Source organism: Notamacropus eugenii, chromosome 7 (genome assembly GCF_028372415.1).
Source record: "Notamacropus eugenii isolate mMacEug1 chromosome 7, mMacEug1.pri_v2, whole genome shotgun sequence".
NCBI lineage: Eukaryota > Metazoa > Chordata > Mammalia > Diprotodontia > Macropodidae > Notamacropus > Notamacropus eugenii.
The window spans coordinates 55,226,433-55,246,213 of NC_092878.1; the positions used below are offsets into that span (position 1 = coordinate 55,226,433).

Genomic DNA, 19,781 nt, shown 5'->3' on the forward strand with positions numbered 1-19,781 from the left:
TGTTCATATGATTGGCTTTGTTCTTTTTCAGGTTCATCTAGCAAATAACTTCCCTACTTACCTGACCTCCCCAACTGCTAATGTCTCCCCCCTCAATGATTAATTCCATATGTTCTGTATCCTGTAGGTACCCATTTGTGTACATGTTTATCTCCCCCATAAAAATGTGAACTTTTTTATGTTAGGGACTGCTTTTTAATTTTTTCTTTGTATTCCTCAGAACAGTAGTATGTACTTAGTAAATGCCTGCTGGCTGACTGATGGAATGACATTCTCAATTTCCTTGAGCACCTGCCACTCAGTAAGGCACCCTATCAAGCAACAAGATCAGAAGACAAAAATTAGGAACTCAGGGATTCAGAAGAGCCTCCCTCTGGCTTCTGGCTCTCAGACCAGTGTGGTCAACACAGAGTCATGGAAGCTGCACGTGAGAGTTGGGTAAGAGGTGGATACCAGAGGTGGATAAGCAGCCCTGAAAAGGGTTTGACAATCCCTCACCTCAGAGGTGTCTGTCCTCCCTGAACATCCTGTACACCCTGTGACAAGAGTATGATGTAGGTACATAAGAACTGTTGCTACTTTATACAGGAGCAAAAAGATACAGAGATATTAAATAATTGGACTAGTATGACCCACCTAGTTAATGGCTAAATGAGCACTTGAACTGAGGTCTCTTGACTTGCAGGCTCTCTACACTACTATACAATTAATTTTAGTGCCTTGGTTAATACACTGGCATCTCCCCTGTGCACTCCCTCCTTCTCACACTAGAGTCCCAAGGAACACTACAACTTAGGGGCAAGGATTAATTTTATAACGCTGGGGCCAAGCTTGTGATCTTTCAAATCTCTTCAGCCTACTCCAATAACTTTCTTCCTGAGCTATGGAACTCAAGGCATTTGTACCAATTTGATCTAAGAAGTAAGTTTGTCTGTGCATTTCCTAATGAACAAATCTCCCCCTAAAAGATCATGTAAACAAACCTGCATGTGGTTTTCCACCAATCCTAGGGTTACTACTGTTACCTCCCAAACAGAGAAGGATTATACCAACCCAAGTAGATGGAAGGGAGCTGGGGTTATCTTGCACACAAATGCAGACAGTTTTGGCATACGCTGCCTTCTCATTTCCACCTATTTAAATTCTTTCCTCCTCCTTTCTCTTATAGAATCAGTACAGGTATCAACTTTCTTGATCCTCCCAGTTGAAAGTGATCTTGTCAAAATACTTCAAATAGTTACCTCCTTTGCACGTTTACTCTGCATTGTATTTATTCACCTCCAGGTTATCCCCTCCCGCTTAGGCTATAAATTCATTGAGCAAAGAGAGTATGTCATTTTTTAAATGAATACTCAACACCTAGCAGATAGTTTTACATGTAATATGAGCTTGATCGATGCCTGTCAAAATAATGAACACTGAATGAATATGCACTAAGTGAGGGATTTATGCAGATATGAAATAGTGTTCATTCCAAGCTGACTTGCTCTAACTAATAATAATAGCAGCTAACATTTATATAGCATTTTAAGGTCTGCCATGCACTTTATATATGCTATGTCATGGGATCCTCATTTCAAGCCAATGTAATAGAAACCATTATTATCCTCATTTAACAAGTCAGAAAACTGAGGCTGAGAGTAGTTTAGTGAGTTGCCCAGGGTCACATAGCTAGTAAGTATCTGAGGTAGGATTTGAATTCAGGTCTTCCTTACTCTAGTCCAGAGTATCACCCAGTATATCGAACAGCTACCTATCACAATTCTAACTAGCTCCCTCTCAATGTCAAATTGAATAGGTTCGGGGATACAAACTACACTATTACCCTTCTTTAATATTTCAAGATTTGTGACTTGCACAGGTGTTAATTCTAAGCAGGATCATTTCACAAAACAGTGAAGAACAATGAATAGGAATATGTAGAAAGTTTGAAACTGGAAGAAGAAAAAGAAACAGACAAAAAAATGGAACAGATCTGTCAACATTTCTATGGCCAATCATTTTCATCATTGCTGATCATGAAAACACAGAATTCAGCCCTTGCCATGCTCTATAAGAAAATAAAATTGACACTACAGAGATGAAAACAATACAAGTTTCACCAAAACAAAGTATGCACAAAAGAGGCTTATGTTGTTGGTAACACAATTTTGCAAGAACCTAGGGATCATTTTTGAAAATATCAGAAAGCACTGAAAATACCAAATGACCTAGGGAAGAGAGGAGGTATCACAAATGGTATTATTTTTATAGAGCAATTAAGACATCAGTAACTACTGACCCAAATGCTTGTTTTCTCATCTTTATAAAATCTTTGTGAGAATGATCTACATACTATGAAAAGTACGCTTGATGAAAATACGAGATGGGAACGGGCGCATTTTTTCGAAACACTCAATCTAGACTGACTATAGGAAACATAAGGAACCAAAATTTGTCTAAGGAACATAAGATCTCATTGATTGCCATTTGTTGATTATGAAAAAAACATGTGAAACTCTAGATCAAAATGCAACATCAAAGGCACTCTTCTAATAAGGTCCCATGAATTAAGATCGTAAAAGAGTCCTTGGTAGATGCAAAGAGATAAATTTGTCCAGGGATCCTTTGAATTGCAACACCTATCAGAGGATGAAACAAGGATTTGTATGACCACCATAGGTATCTACCATGGTCATCTTCATTGTTTTAAATGAAGATACTTCTGTTTTAGTGAAGACAGAGGTCTTCCTACTGCTGATGCTGATTTTTGCTGATATTTAGGAAAAAAAAACATTTATCTTTGTACTTTCTCAACTCTATCCCCCCTTCCTCTCCCACATCCCAACCCTCCCCCCCTCCCCCCCCACACACATTATATACTGATTTTATGGAAAAATCCATTCTGAGTTCCAAACCACTTAGAAATGGATTTTGGGAACACAACCCATTGGTAAGCTGGAGTCCTCCTATATCCGTCTGCATTCATTGTTGGAGATTATCTGGGAAAACATGGGCTTCCTGCCTCAGCCCTATTGCCCAACTAGCCCTGAGCTGGGAGTGAAATCAGACTTGGGCACAGAGGATTTGAGCCTGAGTGAATTTGTGTCTGCATTCCAAAATGAACTAGGGAGTATCTATTGTTTTATATTATTCACATTAAACTTTCTCCTTGATTTGGATAATTGGGGTATATCCCCTTAGAAAGGAGTTCGTTGGCAACCAAGCAACTAAAATCATTTTTACTACTCTATTAGAATATTATGAATAATAATTTATTTATACAAAATGTTCCCATTTTGCCAGTTGTTTCTGCAGGACAGGAGTTTCCACACTTAATTATATCACAGATTTTCAGCTTGAAATATATGGAGAGAACCAAGAAATGCTGGACAAGGGTCATGGTAAATGTATACAATACAAAACTCCAAAGATAAAGTGTTGGAAATTTTAAAGCACAAAAAAGAAAGAAAGAAAGAAAAAACTTAAACCCTTTTCACATTTTAAAAATGGCACACGTAAAAGTTTTAAGTACATGCAACACTTTATAGCAAATTTTTTGGGGGGAGGGGGGGCTGGAAATATTGCTGACATTGGAAATTTTCTCCCTGAACTCCTTTCTGAATCATTTGGAATACCAGGATTCTGGGAAATATGGTCTGGGAAACAATGTTCCAATACAAAAAGTTGTACATGATTATTCCAGTTTCCCCAAGGGATCACTGAGACCCAGAAAGATTGCCTCACTTAGCACAAGCCAAGGAGTAGTTAGGTTATAGGGCCTTCTATATCTACTTTCCCTAAATTATTCAAATCAAAACCCTTTTCCCAGAAGTATTTCTCATATATGCTAATGCTACTACAGAGGAATAAACATAATCCACTGATTTATTTGGGAATTACTGTTACTTGCCAATGAATTACTCCAAAAGGCAGAGCCAAGTAAGTGTCTTCAAGAGTCTAGATGTGAGAGAATTACCAAAGTAGACCAGCTCTGCTCACTTCACAATTTTGCCAGGATCAATCTTGTTCACATTGGTGTGTAACCAATAAGTATGGGCACTTAGTGATATGGCAAAAAGTGAAGGTTATCACTTCCATGTTAAAATCAATCATTCTTCTTAAAACACACAGGTCCCTGACTTTCTCATTCAAACAGTCATTTTATCTGGAAATTCAGAAGTACAATGGTGGTTAGACTTCAAGTATAAAATGAGCAACTCACATGAGCCTTTCCATGGTCTGACCAGAATCATGAGACTTTAGATGTCATCTTATCCAGTTTATCCAAAATTTTAATAATAACGCAAACAGAAAAAAAGGACATTTTCTAGGCTTTAGAAGCAGGATTTCATTATCTTATACAGTATAAAGCTGAAAAGTTACACAGACGAAAAATGTAAAAGTCACCACTGTTACGTACTTAAAATAATGCTAGGGAAACAGCTCCAGCTCATACATGCAAGCTGATACGCAACATAGAGGAAGAAAGGATGAAGGCATTTCGTTCTTGTATTCCTAGTGTAGCTCTAATGAAGCAGTTTGCTTCGGTCCAGAGTGGCCCTGGCACATCCTCTGAGCTCAGTGGCAGAGGAAAGGATGGAGAGCTAACTGGAGGGGCACATAGAGAATGGTGGGTCCAGGATGACCTAAAGGACCAAACAAATATCAGTTTCCATTTCAACTGTAAAACCTGTGATCCAGTCCTATTAGATCTTAGGGTTCACCACACCACAGATGACCTGGAAATAGGGTGATTTTTCTGGTCCTCTGAAAACAAAAATCAGCTGAGGCTTCCCAGGGACCCACAGGGCCTCCAAATGTACAGTGCCTGACCGGTTCACTTTGTGTGGCTTTCCTCTTACCTACAAATAAGATGCAGCTGCTGTCCTCTTGTGGTGAAATCGAGAATTGCAGCTCCCTCTTTGTGAGCTCCAAATGACTGTGTCATTTTCTCAATGATTTCTCATAATGCAAGGGAAACCAACTGGATTCACTATAAATTTGTGTTATCTAGCTTCAGCTGGACCCTCACTGGCAGCTAGTGGTACAGAGAATAGGGAGTTAAACATGGAATTCGGAAGACCTGAGTTCAAATCTTGTCTCAGACACTTACCTGTATGATCCTGGGCAAGTCACTTAACCTGTGTCTCAGTTTCCTCACCTTTAAAATTGGGATCATAATAGCACCTACCTACTGGTGTGTATTTGAATATGTATGTGTGCATACACATATATACACACCTACATACACATATATGCACACATATGTGTGTATATATATGGTATATATAATTGTGGCATAGTTATTATCATTATTAGGAGGTAACTAGACAGAAGAGTGTTGCTGTGTTGTTGTTAAGTCATTTTTCAGTCAGATCTGACTCTGCGTGATCCCCATTTGGGGTTTTGTTGGCAAAGATAATAGAGTGGTTTGCCATTTCCTTCTCCAGATCACTTATAGATGAGGAAACCAAGGCAAACAGGATCAAATGACTTACCCAGGGTCACACAGCCATATTTGAACTCAGGAAAATGAGTCTTCCTGATTAGCTCAGAGACTTTGGGTAAGTCACTTAATTTGTCTGCCTCTGCTTTGTCTTTAGTAAAATGCAAACAATTGCCTCCCAGGGTTTTTGTGAGGATAAAATGAATGAAATATTTACCATTCTTTGTACATCTTAAAGTGTTATATAAATGCTGACTACTGTTATGATTTAATTCCTTCCTAACTGAATTCCCAACTCACAATTCCAGAGAAGCTATTCCAAACCTTTTCTTCTCTCAAGCCTCCCATACTTTGCCTGGAAAATTGAGGCCACTTTATTCCTCACAATGATCTCCTTCTCCTTCATGGTTATCCTTCATGCCTGGAATATAATACCTACTTATCTCTACATTACAAAATTCCTCTCTTCCTTCAAGACATCGCTGAAGACCTTTCACATGGTCTTTCCACATTCTAGCACCACCACCCCTCCCTCTCTACTTTATATTAAACTACTTTGTTTTCATTCTCTTTATTATTTTCAGTATGTATGTATATATGTGTCTATATGTGTGTGTGTATTTGTTGTCTCTCTCATTAGAGCATAAACTTTTTGAGAAGAGGGATTATTTCATTCATCGTGTTTGTATTGCCAGAGCTTAACGTAGTAGGTTGATTGTCTTTCATTCTTAAAGACAACCATGACATCATGACTTGCAAGTGAATTGTTAACTGGGGCAGGGCTGTACAAAATAACCAGCCTCTCTCTCCCCTCCAGAGACATCTGGGTGCAAGTGGCAAGATATAGATCAGGAAGACTAGGGATGGCCCCAATGCAATAGGAGACCTTGGCCTTTTTTAAGCTAAGGTCTTTCCCAGGTCTCTGACTCAAGCAACATCCATTCAGTGATTAAAGCTAGGTGAGAAATGAGGCAAAGAAAGGCCACTTTTACCTACCCAAAGCAAAAAAAATCAATTTGGGAGGGGAAGACTGTCAGGGTTTCTGGCCAAAACAGAGACCATTGCAATTTATACTCACTCAGAGCCATCAGAGCCCAAAGACCAAATGAGACTTGAGCTGGAACCTATGGTGGGACAGTTAATGAGAGCCAGAGTGATTTGGGTTTAAGGTATGGTCCTTAAAAAAGAAATCTAGCAGATATGACTACACATCTGTCATTTGAAGGCCAGGACCAAGTCTGGAGAGGTTCATAGGCTCAGAGAGCCCAGAAGTCATCTAATCCAAATCCTTAGTGTAACAGAAATGTTTTTTGATCTTGGCCATAGAGGTACATAAGAACTGTATGTTGCACATTTTCAGACTTTTTCAAGGTATTGATCTGTTACGTTGATTTTTTTTTTGGTTATTTTCTTTATTATATTCAAAAACCCCAGCATATTTCCTTCCTTTGTTCCTCTGGAAGGGAGAGGGGAAAGGATACTAGGGGAAACCATGGTGATGTGGTAGAAAAAGACCTCAATAAAAACTTTTTTTTAAGAAATAGCAAATTTAATGGACCATAAAGAAAGCATTTTTCATAACCTGGCCCTTTCCTGTCTTTCTAGTCTCCTTCTCTCCATCTGTCCTACAGTTCAAGGACAATGCCCATCTTGCTGAGGTTTTTTGGGTTTTTTTTAACAAAACACTCCACCTCCCAGCTCCATGCACCTTCCCTGGCTGTCCCCCATGACTCCTTCCCTTTCTCTGCCTCCCAGCATCCCCCACTTCCTTCAAGTCTCAACTTTCTGCAAGAAGCCTTTGCCCGGCTCCCTTGTTACCAGCGCCTTCCTTCTGAGATTACCTACAATTTATCATATTTATTTACTTGTAGACAGTTGTTTGTATATTGTTTCCTCCACTAGGTTATGTACTACTCAATAGCAGAGACTACTTTTTGCCTTTCTTTGTATCCCCAGCAGATAATAAGCACTTAATAAATCCTTATTGATTTTTTTTGTTTGACTTAATTTACCTCCCTTTGGTATATATGCCCTACAGTGAAACTAGGTGATGCAGTGGGTAGTGTTGGTCCTGGAGTCACGAAGACTCATCTCCCTGAGTTCAAATCTGGCCTCAGACACTAGCAGTGTGGTCCTGGGCAAGTTACTTAATCCTGTTTCCTCATCTGTAAAATGAGCTGGAGAAGAAAATGGCAAACTCCTCCAATATCTTTCTCACAAAAATCCCAAATGGAGTCCCGAACAGTCAAACACAACTGAACATCAACAAGAAATGAGGAATATGAAGAATTCGGGGGGGGGGGGGAAACAATCCCATCCAACTGAATAACAACAATATACTTTTAAATGCATTAACTTGGGAAATAATATGGCGTGACATTGACCTCCCACCTGCTTGACATGGACATTGTGAGAATCAATGAATTAATAGCTACAAATGCCTTTGGATTTCATGGGAGAAAACCTCTAAAGAAACATAAGGTATAGTATAGAAGGAAAGAGGGTTGGCCTGAAAAAAAGAAAATGGTGGTGGGTATTGAGGGAAAACCATTTGGAGATCAAAAACTGTCTGGAAGTGATTGACAAGGTATTAGAACATATGACTGAATGTTTCCTTTTACTCATTACTCCATGTGTCTTATGTTAAAGCAGTGCTTAGTGCCTGGCACACGGTAGGTACTTAATAAATGTTAGCTGACTGTGGCTGTACCAACAAAATGTAATTTTGAAGGTTGGCTTACAGCCAACTTTGACAGAGGTTCCTTACAAGACATTCAAGGAACAGAAATTCCTTAGTCTTTGACTGATGTGGAAATAGAGCTCTCCAGAGCTTGTGAATTGTGTGAGACAATTCACAAGGAAAAGGACCAATATGGTTTCTTCCAGACACCTGTACCCTGGAGGACTCCTTGCTGAGTGAATGGGAAAGCCGCCATATCTTCTCGTAGCTCCACTAGGTAAAGGCAACTAGCATACCTTGTTACTATGGTGATGACAGTCATAAAATGGCCAAGATCAAAGGGCATTTCTATGACACTAAGCTCATAATAAGACATTTTCTAAACTCTCTGTGAAATAGACTGACAGTTTTGTTTTTTAAACTGAGCAGAAAAATGACTTCTTCCTATCTTGAACTGCATGATTTTCTTTTTTGAGAGTAGTAGATTAAAATATTTTTTTGGTCCAGAACATTGCTTTCATGAATAGAGGAAGTTCCTAGTAAGGAAACTCCTTCTACCGGTACACACTGGCATATGTTCTCCAATTTGTAGTCTTATATACTGAGAGGAGACTGAGAGGTTGTTATTTACACAGTCACAGACCAGGGTATGTGTGACAAAATCAGGATTTAAACCTAGAACTTCCTGACTCTAAGACTAGCTTCTCACGATGCCATGGTTTGCCTCTCACCAAACACTGCTCAGAAGACCATAGAATTTGGGCTGGAAGGCACCAGAGGAGCCATGCAGTCCACTCCCTTCATTCCACTTTTCCTACCCCCAGTCATCTGTGAAAAATAGAATGAACTCAACTGTAACAATGTCGAATTAAATCAATTGTGTTTTTTGAGGAAGATGGGAGCAATGGAAGGAACCTTGGTATAGAGGAGTCAGAAAGAACTGGGTTTGTATGCTGCCTTTGACATGACCACACACAAGTCATTTAAGGATATGTAACTCTCTAAGCTTCCCTAACAGGACCATGGAAGGAACCTTGGGCATTCTCTCCCAATCCCCTCATTTTACATTTGAAGAAATGGAGGTACAGAAGTTTAAATAATTTGTCAAAGGTTACACAAGACATTCTGCAAAAGCTTTCAAGCTCAGGTTCTATAACTTTCCATTGCCACATGTTGCTTCTCCCAGATTTCTTCCTGTTGATGAGAACTGTTGAGTTTCCACAAAATCACATAACTTTGATAAAGTGACCTAATAATGAAGGTGACTTTACTCTTCCTTTCAGAGTGGAAAGAAAAATGTTGTCAGAAGAAAGAAAATTAAGTGGGGAAGAGAATTTTGAAGAATAAGTAACAAAAATGACAACATTCCAGCTGGGCATATTAACTGACCCTGGCATATGGCACAGCACTGAAGCTATGTGTTTCAGGGATATTTTTAGATGAGTTTTGTAGGGACGCCAGGGTCAGTTCATTTGGATACTGTTATCCAAATGGTTCCAATTTCACTTTCCCCTGTAATTTGCATATTCTCATCTGACAATGCCATGATGAACATCATTAAACGTTTATCATAAAGCAATTACATATTATTTAAACTCTAAGCATAAGCGTATGAAAAATGGATTGACTGTGATGTGACAAGATCGCGTTGTGTAGTATAAGAAGTAGGGAAAGGCTGGATGCTCGAAGAGCTTAGAAAACTCGGCAGAGGAATTCAGCTTTGACATGGTACACTGTAGGTTGTTGATAATCTTGACATTATAATAATCCCACACATTTATGTAGGTCTTGGTGGTTACAAATGCTTTGAGTATCACTTCATTTGATCCTGTCACCAATTCTGTGAGGAGTAATTTGCTTCAAAGTGTTTTAGAGGATTCATCTGGCAACGGTACGTAAAATGGATTGGGGGCAGGGAGGAAGGAAGAAGCCAGGGGAAAAGACTAGAGGCAGGAAAGCCAATTAGGAGGCCATTACAGTAATAGGAATCGAAATAATGAGGCAGCCAGGTGATAGAGGATAGAGTCAGGAAGACCTGAATTCAAATGTGACCTCAGACATTTACCAGCTGCGTAACCCTGGCCAAATCACTTAACCTCTGTCTGCCTCAGTTTCCTCAACTGTGAAATGGGAATAATAATAGACCTATTTCTCCAGGATTGTTAGTAGGATCAAATGAAATAATATTTGCAAAGCACACAGTGCCTGGCACACAGTAAGGGCTTAATAAAAAAGTTGTTTTCTTCCTTCCTTCCTTCCTTCCTTCCTTGGACATGGGTGTTGGTATTGGGAATGAAGAGGAAGGGACAAATCTATTCTCAAAGGAAAAAATGGACAAAACATAGTGAATGATTGGATGTGAGAAATGAAAGAGAAAAAGCTCCCAAAATTACTCAAAAGTTTCAAGCTTCAAAGACTGCAAGAACAGTGATGCTTTGGATAAGGAGAAAAGGGAACCGATTTAATGCAGTGAAGGAAGATGATGAATTTAGGTTTAGACAAGTTGAGCAGACAATGACAGGCAACAGAAAGAACTCTAGAATCAACCACAGAAGAGGTAGGTTCTAGTCCCGACTCAGTTATTTATTAGGTGTGTAACCTTAGACAAGTCTCTGCGTCTCAATTTCCTCAACTGTACAATATGGGCATGAGATCACTGGCCTCAAACTTCAATTACATGTTTAGGTTTAAAACGCTCATCTTTTTACTTTAGTACTATTTAAATGCTTATTTCTTTTCCCCCAAATTTAAAAGAGTAGAATACTTTTTATGCATAGGACTACCTAAATATTATTTATATAAATATAAATATATAATATTTATCAGATCTGTGCAATCTGAACTGTGACTTGTTTCCGAGACTATAGGATTCTGAAGGTCTCCCCCCAACTCTGACATTCACCTGGAAGAGTTGCACGATTCTCATTCATGGGGGTACCCTCTCCAATGGTACAGATTACAATGAATACACACCTCGTCATGCTGTGATTACTGCCCATGTCCTCCCAGCACATCTCCTCCACAGGGGTCTGCCCAACATCATCGGAGACCTTCCCTTGCCAGGACAATGAGGTAATAAGGTAGTATATAATAAATTCATAATGATGAAGGTTCAGACAAAAGTAGAATCAATACTTAATGGAACCAGGGCTGAGAAAAAGAGATGCACGAATTTGTGTCATTGACATAATAGGAAACCAAGCTCTATAACTTGTTGTTCTATAGGACTGTATAGGCATACAGCAGGTCAGCTTAGTACAAGGCCAGCCAACCTGTCCTGAGGTAGACCTGATGGTGAAGGTCTTAATGGATGGCCACCACAAAATGGGTGTTTTCAGCCACAGGAGTTCATGACAAGTGTCTATTAGGACATGGAGAAGTTGCAATTTACATTAGTGGAGTGAAGAAATCGTGAGCCTTTTGAAATAAGTAGTATCCCTCAGCAAAGGTGGGTCAATCAATCAACTAGCATTTATCAAGTGCTTCCCAGGATATTAAAGCTGATAATGCAAAGGACAAAAGAGTCATTGCCCTCAAAGAACTTAGATTTTAATGAAGAGAACAGAGTTCTGAGTTCTGTGTATGTGAAATACAGGCTGTATAACTACATTAGTTGGGAAGCTAATTGGCACAGTGAACAGAGGACTCATCTTCTGAGTTCAAATCCAGCCTCAGACATTTACTACCAGTGTGACCCTGGATAAGTCACTTAACTCTGTTTGCCTCGGTTTCCTCTTCTTTAAAATGAGCTGGAGAAGGAAAATGGCAAACCACACTCCAGCATCTGTGCCAAGAAAACCCCAGATGGTTTCATGGACACCACCTTTACCGAACTACAAGTTTTTACTCAATTCAGAATGGAATATTTTTCCATGGGAACATTTTTTGCATTTGATAGCACTAGACAGTGGTATGATGAAGTGAACTGAGAGTTGCATTTGGAGTCAGGAAGTAAACAAGCAGTTATTAAGTTCCTGACCTATGCCAGGTACTGTGTTAACAGTGAATGATACAAAGGAAAGTGAAAACAAAACAAAAAGACAATCTAGGTGTAAGTCTTGCCTCTGAAACCTAAGAGTTGCGTGACTCTGGGTAAAGTCACAAACTCTTCAGACAACTCTCTGAGACTATAAGTTGTGACAAACAGATGCCAATCTGCATTGGTAGCCCCCAACACCACTGAAATTACAAGTCAGCCCCCAAAAAATGGTAGTTCATGAAAAAGGAAGATTAACATCTAAAGAAATTCCCTTTACAGCTTTGTGTTGGGAACATAATCATGAGATTCTTGGTTCTTTAATCAATTACAATTAAAATAGGTTCACATTTTTATAGTGCTGTATCATTGACAAAGGGCTTTACCAAGCAACAGAAGCTTGGCCTGGCAACTAATATTGGCCACACTGTAAGCCCCATGAAAGCAGAGACTACAGTATTTCCAGTCATCTTGACTTTTATTTTGCCTCTGGACTGGAGGAGAGAGTGAAGCTGATGACTTTGCCAAGCTCTGCCTCACTTCAATCCAATTTACATGCAAGTCAAGACACCACACTTGTCATGTCATTCATTGGTCCTTTTCGAGAAAGAAGGATGAACGATACCTTTACAAAAACTAACTCATGGGATTTTAACAGTAATCTTTTCAAGTAACTTGTACAAATATGACCAATCTCATTTTACAGATCAAGAAACTGAGACTCAGAGAATTTATGTAACATTGTTGGCAACTGGAAGAGTCAAGATTCAAACCCAGAATTTCTGACACTGAAGTGAGTACAATATTGATTGACAGAATAAGGACAGAGTTAGGAAACAGCATGCTCTTTACTACGTCCAAAAGTCAAGATATCACTCTGTCTTGGTCAAACAACAACAATTATTACAAGACATAAAACTGGAGAAAGGGTAGGAGAAGAGTAAACTGGTAAAAAATGTCAGATTGTTAGTTTATTTTCCTGTTTAGAAAAGCTGGTTAAAAAGAAAATTGAATAAACTCTCATTTTTAATTTCCAGGTGAGCTACTAACTCTCCATCAGTACACATATAATTAGGATCCAAGATATTAATGGAAACTCTGAAAGTCACATGAACCTTTTCTCCATGACAACGGCGGGGGTGACTAACCAGGCATTTCCTGCTTTTACAAAGATACAGATATTTACTGAAGTATAATGCAGTCAAAGGAGCCTAATGGAAATGGGTAAGTATACCTAAATCAACACCAGTACCAAGTTACTGATATAAGTGCATGCATTTAGTCAATCCCAAACATAGCCTTCTGGATTACTGGGTGAGAAGAACTGAAAGGAAACATTTATTAAGCATTTCCTTTGTTCCAGCAACTGTGCTAAGCACTTTACAAATATTCTCTCTTTTAATCTACACAACAAGCCAGTGCAGCAAGTGCCGTTATTATCCCCATTTTACAGTTAAGACATTATGATAGGGAGCAAATCCCTCCTTTATATGTGGGTATACAAAGCCTAGAAAAGGGAAATAGTGGGAAAGGACCAAAGAGGATGTAATAGGGTTTTTTTTAAGTCAATTAATAAAAGACAAAGCAAAACCAAGAAGGGATAAAACATAGTACCTTCAATGCTCTGTGGACCCACAAGATTCATAGCCTGATGAGCCGCATATTCTACATGGGGCCTAGCAATGCCCAGCTGTTCCATCACTCCATGGAGCAACCTCTAAATATCTGCTTCTGAAACTCGGTCTGGAGTCCGAGGACTATGAGCAGATGATAGAGTCCATAAAACACCATGTTGTACAAGACAGCGCTCAGCATCATGGAGTCTATTGTCCCCTGCAAAAAAAGGAGGAACCAACTATCAATCGGTCACAAGGAGAAAGGGGGCTGTGTGGTTTTCAAAAAAAGGGAATGGTAGGCAATTGAAACTTTAGGTTACTAAGCTTGACAGCAAATTCTGGTAAAATTCAAGGTTTGTGAGTGTTTAGAAAGGGAAGAGGTGATCACTGTGATCCTGCATGGGTGTAATAAGAACAAGGGAAGTCAAATGAACCTTATTTCTTTTTGTTGTCAAGGATTTGAACATAGTATATCTTGATTAACAAAGCCTTTTATAATACTCTTTTGGGCAAGATGGCAAAATGTGGACTGGCTAACGGCATAGTTAGGTGAATTCAGAACTGGCTGACTAACCAGACCCAAAGTGTGGTGATGAATGGATTGATTGATGTCAGACTGAAGGGAAAAGGGCTATGATGGAATGAAGCTAGATCCTAATCTAGCTCTAATCTATTCAAAATTTTCCCAGTGATTTAGTGGAATAAAGATATAGGTGGCATGCATTTAAATTTTCAGATGATACATAGCTAGGAGCAGCAGCTAATACACTAAATAACAGACCAGTGATCCAAATGAGTATGGATCAACTGAAGCTAACAAGGTGAAAATATAATCATGAGAGGGATATGGTACAGGTCTGTGCTTTCATTGGGATAGGGAGCTCCTAGATAAGGAAGTCCCTCTAACGATGCAAGTCAATACTCTCCAATATATAGTTTCAGAGTTGCCCAGAACATTGATTTAAATGACTTTCCAGGGGTCACTCAGCCAATATGGGCCAGAGGCTGGACTTGAGCTCAGGTTCTTCCAGTGTTAAAGTCAGATTTTCATTGTAGTGCCTCTCTATAATATAATCATAGATTAATTAAAAAAAAAAACCTTTGTATATGTGGAAAAATATATTAAAGATAAAAGTCCTCTATTTGGGCTTAAAAACACAGCTATCAAGTATAGGGCAGGAGACATGTGGATATATAGCAATTAAAGTGAAAAAAATCTGGAGGATCTGATGGATCAAAAACTCCATACAAGTCAATAAGTATGATGTGGCAATGCAACAGCAAAATCAAATGCAATTTTGGTCTTTATTAATATTCAAAGGCAAGGCGGTGGTAGGTGGCCCTGCCCTTCTCTGGCTGATTCAGACAACATATGGAGCATTGCATCCAGTTCTAAGCACTGAGCCCCTAAGAAGGGGTTGATCAAGGAAGTGAGGAGACTTGAAACCATGCCTTCTAAAGATTAAAGGAACTGGAATGTAAAGCCTAGAGAAGATTGAGGAGACAAAGGAATGGTTGCCTTAAACTTCTGAAAGTTTCCAAAGGGCCACAATTTGGAGCCTTCATTTTACAGATGAGGAAACTGAGGCCCAGAGAAGCAAAATTACTTGCCCCAAGAGATGCATAGCATAGGTGGGAATTTGAACTCAGGTCCTCTGACTCTCCATCCAGGACTCTTTCTACTGCACCACACTGAGTTGGTCCTGGACAACAGAACATGGAACCACGAACAAAAATTACAAGGAAGCAGATTTCACTTTAATAGAAAGAAGAACTTCCTAACAATTGACTTGTTTTGCCAGCGGGGCCCTGGGGCGGGGGCTGGGTGACGCAGCAGGGCCCTGGGCAGAGCATCAGGCGTCCAGGTCCCACAATGCCACAGAGCAATGAAAGGCCAGCAAAGATCTCTGCTCAGCAAAAGCAGCCACTTGCCAGCCTTCTCAGAGAAGTGGAGGGCCGGGTTTGAGGGCCTTAAAAAGTTCTGCCTTTTACGCGCCAGGCAGGAGACCCGGAGGACCTGGCACAGGCTGTACCAATCCCTCCAGCGTGGGAGGAAGGTTCTTCGGCTCCAGAGGAAGTGGGGCCAGAAAACGGGCCTGGCTGCTCCCCATAGCTACCCAATCCCTGGCACTGTAAGCCCCCACATCCGGGGGCACCTCGTTGAAAGCCTGGCAGCATCCGTTGAGAATGCTGCCCAGGAATGCCAGTCAGAGGAAGAGCCCCGCACGGCAGCAGCTGGCTTGCCAGTGGGCAGTGTGTTAGGTCAGGCCAATGGCTGCAGGCAGAGGACTGACCACCAGGATCCTGGCAGGCTCAGGACAGCCAGCAGGGAGGGCCAGGTGGAGAGCAGCCCCACCTTAGTCACCTTGAGGAACCATAAGGGAAATGGTTGTTACTGCAGCTGCTACCAAGGGCTGGGCCCAAACATAATGGAGCCGGAGCAGCCGTCCCTAACTCCGGGAAGGCCCCAGCTTAGCCAGCATAGTGGGGAAAAGGATATCACTGCTTCGGGTGTATAAGGAACTGTCCATGATTCCGTTTGGGTACCGGATCCTGAGGTCCCCCCAGTTTAAATCGAGGAGAACGTGTAAGCTTCGGACAGGCCAGCAGCGGAGCTGGGTGCAGAAGTTCGCCAGGGGCCATAGGGAGAAGCGCCAGGAAGGCTGCCAGAGGGTACTTGTAGCTCATTCCCTCACTCAGGTCCCAATAGCCCCGCTCCCCTCCCTCAGGTTCCTTTCCCAGATATGGACTGCAGCGCCTTAGGGCCCACAGCAAAGGGAAAGAACTCAAGAACACCCAGTAGCCCGGGGCCCAGAGCCATGTGTCGGAGAGGCCCTCCCTAGTCAGCAGAATGGCAATGTCACCCATGGTTGGGATCCATCCCACTTCACCAGACTGAGCAGTGAGATAGTCTCACCCGAACACACCAATCCAACCTATTTTTCTACTACTCCAATATTCCTTCTCCAGTTAAAGCAATTTAATCTCCTTCCTGTTCCAAGAACACAGCATGATCTTCCCTGCCTCAGTTTCTTCTCTCTTATTGTTCCTCTCACTTGAAATGTCTTCATTTCTCCTTTCTGCCTAGTATTAACTCTCCTTAAAGCCCCACCTATTCCAAGAAAGCTTTTCCTATCTTTTCTAGCCTCTTCCTTCTCTTAACCATACAGTAGCAAACAACCAGATTGTTTGCTACTGTTTCATATAACCTTTGATTTTCAACTGGAACACAAGCTCCTTGAGAGCAAAATACTGTGAACATACACTTTGTGTTTCACGGTGCCTCACCCAATACAAAAACCCACAGTAGATGGTCAAATTATTCATTTTTCAACTGTGTAGTGCAACAAATAAACCAAAATGCTACTTCATATTTTCATACGTGCCTTAAATGTCTAAGGAACGCCAATTTTAAGCCTACAAGTGACACCAAGTTGGTTGTGGCTAGCAAACATCTGCTAGCAACCTGTGGGAAAGAATGAGATGCTGAAATAGCCTTAAGCTGGAGAGGTGATTAAAAAGAAACAGGATATAGTTCAATAGAGTACAAGGAAGAAAAACAAGCTATATAATTCAAAGGTAAAGAATGACCAACTGGCACAAGGGCAACAACAAAAAAAATTGAGGCAGCATGAAAATTTACCAGGTGATATAAATTATTACCTAAGCACAACAATGGGAGTTATATAAGGGAATGAATACAACATATAAGAACTTTAGGATGTTCTGCCAAACCTGTACTTATCAGACTCTCAAAAAAATATGGTCCATTTTGGGCTTCACAAACTAGATGTGGAACACTGGAACTGGTGGTTCCAGAGAAAAGTAGCAAAAATAAAGATTCAGGGAAATGGAAACCTTGAGGAAAAATTCAACTTGGAGGGGAAAACCCTAAAAACCCTAAAAAATCCTAAAAAACAGAAAAGGATTATATATTGATAAAGGTGAATTAATACTATTTTTACATAGATGAAACAAAAGAAAATAAGTTGCTAAATTCTGCAAAAAATGCCTTTGAAAACATTTAGGGTAATTTATAAAAAAAAAAAAAAAAAAGATCACTGAGGTGAGTAGGTTAAGTGTGGTACTTCAAGGAGGTAGAGGGTGAACTTCTGGCGATCCCTAATGGCTACTTCATTCTAAAACATCCCAAAGTCTCCTGAGAGTGCCTCACTCATTCATTGTCAGCTCTCTAACCTAAAGTGTCTCCCTCTTTTCCCTAAATGAACCTGTATTCTTACCAGTCCTTTGATGAGGTCTGAGCTTCTCTTTTAGGTTAAGTTGTTTCTGGGGCCTTAGTTCTGGGCAACTTGCCCATTCTTTCTTGGCCACAGCCTTGGGCTGGGACTCCCCTGCTTCCTGCTGAACACTTGGTAACTGCAGAGGTGATCTTAGAGGTGTCACCTTCTCTGCTCGAACTTCCTGCCCTTTCACAGGGACAGCGACCTAGACAGAATACCCGTTAGTTCTCAATGAAAAGCTAGATTAGGGTGGGTTTCCAAGGATAAATACTTGAAATCAAAGGAGATCATCCCACAGGGGCAGAACCACACATCCCACTCCCCAGGCAGCAAAGAGCTTGAGAAAGGGGAGATCAAGATGCTAAATTTGGTAAAGAAGTTCAAAACAATGCCCTCCTTTTATTCCCGGTACAAGAAACTGCTGAGACATTTTGGCATAGTAGATGGAGGATCAGCCAAACGGTCACCTGTCACTGGTTTCCGTGGCAGAAATAATACCCATCGTACAGAGAGCCAAAGGGCCCTGTTGTACCCCCACTTCTCCTGTCGTGTGGTCCCTCACCCTGCTTTCGGAATCCCCCGCTCCTCACCGGGCACTCCGGCCTCTTGGGTTCTCTCTCCAAATCTTCTACCAGGGTCACGGCTTCCTCTCCGCTCTCTGGACGATGCTCCTGTACCCAGGGCTGACTCTCCCCAGGCAGGACGGCCAGGAATTGCTCCAGCACCAGGGTCTCCAGGATTTGCTCCTTGGTCCGAACCTCTGGCCGTAACCACCTACAGCACAGCTCCCAGAGCTGGCTGAAAGCTTCCCGGGGCCCAGCCACCTCCTGGTAGTGGAATCTCCTGAACCGCTGTCGGAAGGTCTCCGAGTTCCCCACATCGCCTCTCAGAGCGGACTTGGCCATCGTTCACAGAGGAGGCAGTCTGACATCAGACGGAGGTGTGGCAGCCGGGGCTTCCCCCGGCCTCCTCTCTGTCTTTGGGGACCTGCGGGAGGAGCTTCTCCCTGGGCACAGAGGAATGGGAGGGTCCCAGGGGGCGCCCATTCATCCAAGGCCGTCCCAGGGCCAGCCTGAAGGAACCAGCTGGACTGGGAGCAGAAGCCAGGGTTAGGGACGGGAGCGGGGCTGCCCCGAAGCTGCCTCTGCGGCCTGAAGCAGCGAACCGCGTGTACTGACCGCACCTCCACAGCACCGGGGGGTCTGGATCCTAACGGCTGCCAGGCGGCGGGAGGGGCCAGCGGCCCAGCACCCAGCACCCAGCAGGGGGCCCTCACGGCCCGCCCCCCGCCCGATCCGAGCCCTTCCCAGAGCCCTCCGCGCCTGCCCCGCCCTCTCCGCTCCACTTTCACCACCTCCCCAGGCAACAATGGATGCAGGAACGTGTGGTCTTTGTTTTCCTCTAGTTTGGGGAACCTCGGGGTCCCGGCCCGTAACGGGCACGACAGGGGAGGGCCGGGTGGGCCCTGGGGGTCACCGTGAGCTGGGGGTGACAGCCGACGGGGGAGCGCTTCTACACGGGGGACAAGACCCTGCGGAGAGGACCTGGGGTGTCCCGGAGCCTGGCGGAGGGAGGGAGATCGGGGTTCGGGAAAGGACAGGGCGCCCGGGCTTCGGTCTCTTTGTCTCGGCTCCCTCCGGCCGGGTCACTCTTGGCGTCGTCCCGTCCTTTCCAGACGGTCACTGATTGGGCTGAGGGGAGCCCCAGGCACCCCTGTCCCGGCCTGCCTCCTCCATCTGTCCGCTCCTCTCCACCCCCGCCCCCTCCCACCGCTCCCCGCGAACCGAGTCCGGTCCCCGCCTCCCGGAGGGCCTCACCCGCTCCCGCTCCGGCCCCGGCC

The 19,781-nt window shown here is 42.3% G+C and overlaps 2 pseudogenes; one reads left to right on the top strand and one right to left on the bottom strand.

Annotated features, from left to right (window-relative positions):
- LOC140514462 (uncharacterized) overlaps positions 1–19,724 on the bottom strand; it is a 66,343-nt pseudogene extending 46,619 nt beyond the window's left edge.
- LOC140514464 (sentrin-specific protease 5-like) lies at positions 15,403–17,071 on the top strand (annotated as a pseudogene).
- Positions 19,725–19,781: the final 57 nt, after the last annotated feature.